Source organism: Hydra vulgaris, chromosome 11, assembly GCF_038396675.1.
Source record: "Hydra vulgaris chromosome 11, alternate assembly HydraT2T_AEP".
Taxonomy (NCBI): domain Eukaryota; kingdom Metazoa; phylum Cnidaria; class Hydrozoa; order Anthoathecata; family Hydridae; genus Hydra; species Hydra vulgaris.
Genome location: NC_088930.1, coordinates 55621448 through 55629315, shown reverse-complemented (window position 1 = coordinate 55629315; position 7868 = coordinate 55621448). Strand labels below are relative to the sequence as shown.

Genomic DNA, 7868 nt, shown 5'->3' with positions numbered 1-7868 from the left:
TATAAAAAATTCCGTTGGTATCTGAAATTATTATTATTACTTCTTTTGCTTATAATCATAAGACATGATTACTTTAACAACAAGCCTCTAACATTCCGTAAATAATATTATTTACATAAATTATTTTTTACAAGTTGTTATCTAAATCCATTTAAATAACTTTAAATGAAAAAAATCTCATTTTTATTAATTTATTTATTATTACTACTAGCAGAAAGCAACCCGTAATACGGGTTACGGTCGGTCTGTTACTTAATTTATAGTGGCTGTTTTCCACAATTTGAAGTTGCGAAACTTTACTAATACCATGTAAGAAAAACGCCTTCAAATTAAAAAATTAAACCATCTGCAAAATTAAAATAAATTAATTTACCAGTTATTTAAAGTTATTTGAGGAATTTAAAACTGACATAGGTCATATCAGTGTATGGCAGAACCATTTTCCTAGACATTACTAAGTTCAACACAATACGTTTTTAGTTACTGACACAAAATAATAACACTCCATTATGCTTTAAATTGACAAAAAAGTAAAGCTGAATTGAGTACAAATACGTTTCAAACAAAAAAAAGTTAATTTACAATCAAACGTGTATAACAAATTGTAAAAAATATGAATACTTTGATCTTTTATATTGCATTAATGCGTCATATGAAAAACCTAAAATAAAAATTGTAACAGATAAGTAGACATAAAAGAAAAAAAAAACAAAACAAAAAAAAATGGAAAGCACTTTACCTGCTTTTTGGTAGCCTGTTGTCATACTTAAACTGCTATCATGATGCAGCTTATCGGTGTTGTTTTATGACGTTATTTCACGTTGGCTTTTAGTAGACTTTAGTTAAATTTAAAAGACATTACAATAGATTTAAAATATTTTAATTAAAAAGCAAAAAAACAAATGCTTCAAGGAGCCTAACTAAAACCATTAAAGATAAAAAGTCAAATAGAGATATAAATAAATTGCATTTATATAGCTAAATAGTCTTGGCTTAAAGTAAATTTTAAAGGCAGTGTTTTCAATAAATTAAACTACCAATTAATTATTTTTAACAAATAGTATGTAGCATCATATTATGATGATTGGGTAGTGAATCAATTTAACTATATTTAAGTTTAATTGGTGAAAAACAAATAAAATTTTAATCACAAAAGACAAAAACAAACCAAATATACAACAATATATTGTAAAAAAAAAATTACAAATTAAAAAAAAATAATTACAAATTAAAAAAAAATAATTATAAATTAAAAAAAAAAAAAAAAAATCACTGAAGAAAAAGCGGCAACAAATAAGTTAAAATATCTTCACTGATAGAAGATATTTACAACCTTTTGGTTGCTGTCTGACCTGGATATAAATTTTCAGTTATCTCGCGCCATTTTGGGTTGCAAGTGAAAGTAATAAAAAGATCTGGTTTACCATACTTTTTAATTATAGCCATAGCATCTTCAAAGTTTTCCTTTAAAGCTCAGGACTTCATACATAAGTTGATAGCAAAACTACAACACGCTCTGGTCTAACATTATGATCATTTCCAAGGTTGTTTACATGTTCGTGTAAGACATCATACTGCTCGCTTCTCAGTTTGTTTTGGTTATTTCTGATGAAACCAAGGCGCTGGCCTTCAATTTTAACATACGCATCAACAGCATATTGCTGAAACAGTTTTTTGCCATAAAAGAGTGTAGAAAAAAATTGTCTAACTGAAAGTTTATAATTGTAAAACTGAGATAATGTAACATGATTTCTAACCAATGTAGTACGTTCAGGGTTGTGAACCAGTTGATTATGCCAACCAGCATCACCCCTCGGAAAAAATTGAGGATAAACCATAGGATCTAAGTTGGCAGACATACTTGATATAGTTTTAAGAGGATGATCTCTTGGGTAAATAACAACTTCCCTGGAAGCAGGTGGTGCACTATCTTCACCAACAAATACAACTGCAACTTCATTATGTGAAGGGAGATTATAGCGACGTCTATCATGCCCTTCAAGTAAAGACATTTTTACAACTGACACTGAGCGACCTTCCAGAGATGCTCGACGAATTCCTTCATCTTCCACTTCAGTCATGTTTTTAAATGCAAGAGCAAATGGGTTTTCTTCACTAATAATAGTTTGCAATCGAAACATTAAATCACTTAAGCAAAGATCATTACCACGTTGTTGCATTCTAAAATTTACTGCTGCAAGTGAACCATAGATTTAGTTGACAATATGTCGGCGGAACATCTTGATTTGATCTTAAATTACCAATACGATGAAAAACTTGACCACATATTCTAAAACACAGCGGCCCATGATTCACGGGTTGAACTACATTTGCTTCAAATGAAGCAAAAGAAAGAAAGGCATTATAATTTCTAATATATTTTAAAAAATTCAGATTGGTATTTCTATCTGCATAGTTTCCTTTAAATAAATCTTCTAAATCTTGTGGAAATGATGAAGGTTGTGACAAAACTACCTTTCCATTATGGCAACATAAAAAATGTGTTTCATCAGAAAATTTCTTAGCACCACAATGCTGACAAATATAATTCATTTTTCCCAAATAATTATAATCTGGAATAGTATTACTTCTTGCTATACAATGCATTCTTTCGTATCTAGCAGCAATTCTCGCATTTAGTTGATTGTTAATTTCATCTCTTTCATTTCTGCGACGATTATTTTCAACTCGCCTTACCAAGCTCTCTTCATTTGGGTTCGAATTATTTGCTGCTTGCTGAGCAGCATTTCTAGCATTTTGTCGATTATTAATTTCATCTCGCCTAAGCCTATTTCTTTCATTTCTGCGATGATTATTTTCAACTCGCCTAACCAAGCTCTCTTCATTTGGGTTCGAATTATTTGCTGCTTGCTGAGCAGCATTTCTAGCATTTTGTTGATTATTAATTTCATCTCGCCTAAGCCTATCTCTTTTATTTCTGCGACAATTATTTTCAACTCGCCTAACCAAGCTCTCTTCATTTGGGTTCGAATTATTTGCTGCTTGCCGAGCAGCATTTCTAGCATTTTGTTGATTATTAATTTCATCTTGCCTAAGCCTATTTCTTTCATTTCTGCGACGATTATTTTCAACTCGCCTAACCAAGCTCCATTCATTTGGGTTCGAATTATTTGCTGCTTGCCGAGCAGCATTTTGTCCATTATTAATTTCATAAGTCCATCTCTTCCATTTGTGCCACAAACAACTTGCCTATTAACATTTCCATTTTCTAAACTAATATCTGCTTCTAGCCTAATATCATCCATTTAAACTTCACTTTTAATTGAAAGTAGTAACAAAAAATCTTAAACGAATCCTGAAGATTGCGATCTTTCCTATATAATTTTTTTTTCTACCCTAAATAGCACACACAAGTAATTTTTATATATAACAGACTGTCATTTAAAATAATACAATAATCTTATGACTTTAAAAAATATATATATCAGCTAGGAGATGTTTGAAAAAAAAATTGCTTAGCAAATAATAATAAAAAAATTATTAAAAACATGCAATTCTAATAATAAACATACTGCTAATAAAAAAAAGTTAAAAAAAAAACGTTGTAAACCCTTTGTTGCAAACTTTAAAATTATTTAATTCAAAAAAAATTATTTGTAAACGTTTTTTTTAAAAACTCACAAAACTTTACAATATTTTGTTCTTCTATACCACATTAATACATTATCTGGTAAATCTAAAATAAAAAATGTAATGAATAAATAAATAAATAAGAAAAACATTACATACAAAAAATGAAAATCAATGCACCTTATAGAGAAAAACTGTTGTGATTTATCAGAGTAGTAGTTGTAAAATATTATTATTTCATGTTAGCTTTTACAAAATAATTTATGCTGGAACATCATGATTCCAAAATATTTATAGCAAAATCATGTAGTAAACAGCGCTAAAGACAAAAATTTAAATTGAGATAAAACAAATTGTATATATGGCAAAATAATTTGTATTGGCTTTTAGTGAATGATTAAAAGCAGTGATTTTTAATAAAATTACTTATTTACCATTTTTAACAATAGACACAAACATGAAGATAAGCCAAATGTCTTTCAACTCAAAAGATAACAAAAAAACATCACAGCAACAACACACAACAATAGCACACACCATAAGTTAATATAATATGTTTATAACATAACTTAAGTAAGATAACATTCATATTTAACAGAACATAAGTAACAACATCAAGCAAAATGTTATTAAAATACATTATTTTGTATTGTTTGACACTAAACACTATTGTGTAACCCTCTGTTATAAGTACATCACTTGGCTGGCAAAGTTGACAAATCTTACTTTATACGTTTAAAAAGTCACAGTACTTTGAAACAACATAATATAAACATATGTACCAACTTTAAACACAATAAATGTGTTTAAATATGTATATAAGGTTAAATATATACCTTCTACACATATTTAAACACATTTTTAAAAACAATTATATAACACATATTGACACATATACAAACAATAAAAAACACTTTACATTATTATAAAAACAAATTGATAAAACAACTATAAAGCACTTATTACCACATACACATACATATCAAAAAAGCATGAATGCAAACTATAAACGTGTACAAACAAAATTTTTAAAAATGACGCGAGAAAATTTAAAAAGATTTAAAATAAACAAAATATATATTTACAAACAATACTCCTTACCTTTTTTTTTCATAAGAACTGTAATCCTCATAACAAAATTTAACCTTTACATATAATAACATGTGACCTGCCATGTCAGTGTTGGCACAAAATTTTAATTTAATTTTTCTAAATTTTCTAAAAAAAGAACAAAAATAGTTAATAGCATCACAGAAATTTCAAAGTTGTAATAACCATTTTATGGAAATAGCATTAGTATAACTTTAAATAACATTCATACCCCTATTTTCCTTCTAAAAAATAAAATAATAAAACTGCTAAAAGAAAAGCTAAAACAAACAAAATACAAACGATTAAAAAATTAAAATCCTTTCTACTTAAAATCCTTGCTACTTCATCTAATAAAAATTTACTTTCTACTTTATCTAATAAAAATGTACATACAACTATTTTATATACTTACTTCAGTTATAATATGATCTTAACGATGATTATTTATCTTAGTATGATTCTTTATGTAATATATCTAAACTAATAATTAAATTTCATAAGGAAAAAAGTTTCAACTCGTTTAAGAGATCTTTCTCTGATGACCACGTGCATTTTGAGTACGCGTTCTTTCAAAGCATAACTAATAAAACGACATTAAACGTTAAACATTAAACGTTTCTTTAACTTTTAATATTAATTAATTTTATTTTTAAATTAATATTAAGATGCTTTGCTTACTTTAGATTTTAATAGTATGTCTGTCTTTTTTCAAATTGTTGTTTTGCTAAAGATTTATTTCAGCAGGTTGCAAACAAACATTAATATTTTTTTTATAGATTTATATTTACGAAGTAATAGCAAATATTAATCAAGAAAAAAAAGATTATTTAAAAATTTGAGTACTGCATGCTTTTTTTTATATTTTTTCTTATATGACCGAAGTTACATGGTGACTGATCTATTTTGATATAATTTTTAATAATTTAGGATAATTTAAAGTATACCTTATTATTAGCATAGACTTTTGTACACAGAGAAAATACGAATCATGACGGATAGTGGTTTCAATAAAATGCCTAATAGCTTTGTAAAATTTAAGGCTTTTTATTTACACATTTATTACCAAATTAACAAAACATAAAAATTTTTAATAGTTTTTAACTGTATGTCTACATTGAACAAACACGTCATCTGATTAATCTAAAAAAGGTGATTGAATTTAAAAAGGAAAAAATACACCACATGTATTAACTGGAAATCAATTTATTTATAAATAATAATAAAACAAAATGTATAAAGAAAAGTATATATTTACAAAAAAAATTCAACTAAATTTGCATTATCAATTACCAATTGGTAGATTAACTAACAACAAAAATACTAATTATAGCTGCAGCGTATTTTTTTCCCACCACTCTCTCTCTCTCTCTCCTCATACTTTAATTTCTACAGGATCAACACTGTATATTAAAAAAAAAAAAAAGGGAGTGGGGGTTGGGGGTGGAGGTTTTGCCCTTAATTTAAGCCCACACCTTATGTGCCTTATGAGATGTGGGCCCTCTATTTTATCTGCAATAAGCTGAAAAAGCATTGTAAGATGTCTAAAATGAAAAAAAACTGCAAGTCAATTTACCAGTTGCTGATGCTTTTTCTAGAGCATTGTTGAAAATAGTTAAAATCTGTAAGAAAAGAAATTTATTGTAAAGACAATTAGCTATTACATAAAATAACAAAAACACAACAGCTATCAGAAAATAAAATTATTTTTACCTGGATTGTAACAACTAATTTCTTTTTAAAATATTAACTAATGATCAATTTAGCAAACTTTAAATAATTAAAGTTTACTAAGCTAAAACCATATTTTACCAGTAGACAAAGCAAACATGATAGTTGGTAGGGCACCAAAGTAGAACTTAAGATATAAAATAACAACTAAATTTGCTATGTGATGCATATTATACCTATTGAGTTCTCACCTAGTCTAATTTCTTTCATTTTGATTACAATTTATCTCAGCTTACCAAGGCTCATCTCTTTCATTTTGATGACGATTTATCTCGGCTCGTCTAATCGTGTATTATATTTTAAGGAAGTCTAATAATTTCACTTTATAAATTATCAGACATAATTTAGCATCAAAGGAGTGTGAAAATAATAAAAGTTGAACTATTATTTTTAGATTGAACTTTGAGTTTTCTTTTTTTTTTTTTTTGTTTAAACATCTTTGCTTCCAACAGGGCTGCAAGCAGCCACTAATTAAAGTTGGAAGTTACTGAAAGAGAAAAGATGAAGATTGTAGAGCAAGATAACGATTGACAGATGACTTAAAAGATTGCAAATTATACGAGTCAGGAAAGCAAGATGAAGGAAGCGAATTCCAAAGAGCTGATGTTCGAGGAAAAAAACTAGACGAATAAGCGTTTTTGGAGCACTTAGGAACAGTCACAGAAAAAGGATGAGACTTAATTGAATGACAAGTAACACGAGAATGAATTATAGTAGATGGCACAAGAGACACTAGCTCTTTAGAGCAGTGCCCATTATAGTATTTGTAGAAAAGAGAAAGAGAAGCAACATTACGACGATGTGATAATGGTTAGAGGTTGGCTGCAAGAGCAGGTCCAACTATGTTTACAATGCATTTTTGAACCTTGTTTAAAAGTGAAAGGGCATCATTAGAGGATCCGCCCCAGATATGGCAACAATATTCCATACAAGGCCGGATTTGAGATTTATAGAGATAGAGAATAGAATTCAAAGTAAGAAAGTGACGAGCTTGATAAAGAGATGCAACCTTAGCAGATGCTAATTTTACAACTTTTTTTTTTTTTTTTTTTTTTTTGTTATTTCACCTCCCCAAGGCCCAGAAGGCCACTACAGATGAGGAGGCTACTTAATTGTGGTTATAACCCTCTCTCAACTCTATAACTCCGAAACACGAACCTTGACGAACAAGGCCGCTGCGCGGAGAAACAAGTTGAAAGAAACAACTGATTTGATATATGGTTTCCAAGAAAGATTGGAAGTAAGAGTTAATCCTAGAAACTTATCTAAAATGCAGTGTAAGCAAACGAAACAGAGCATAATATAATAACCTAACTATATTCTACACTACTATTAGTCATATTTAAATTAGATGTTTTAAAATAATTGAGCATTGAACTTAAAGTTATAAATAAATTGATATAATCTTTTTAACTGAATAATGTTATATATTTAAGGTAGTTCTGAAAATTTATTGA

General features: G+C 28.1%; 1 long non-coding RNA gene across 1 annotated transcript; it reads right to left on the bottom strand.

Annotated features, from left to right (window-relative positions):
- Positions 1-507: 507 nt before the first annotated feature.
- Positions 508-6106, bottom strand: LOC136086771 (uncharacterized). The gene is made up of 5 exons (XR_010641576.1): positions 4693-6106; positions 3772-3910; positions 3643-3697; positions 740-836; positions 508-661 (listed from the first exon to the last, which is right to left on the bottom strand). It is a non-coding gene; the product is annotated as an uncharacterized LOC136086771 (long non-coding RNA).
- Between the last annotated feature and the right edge of the window lie 1762 nt (positions 6107-7868).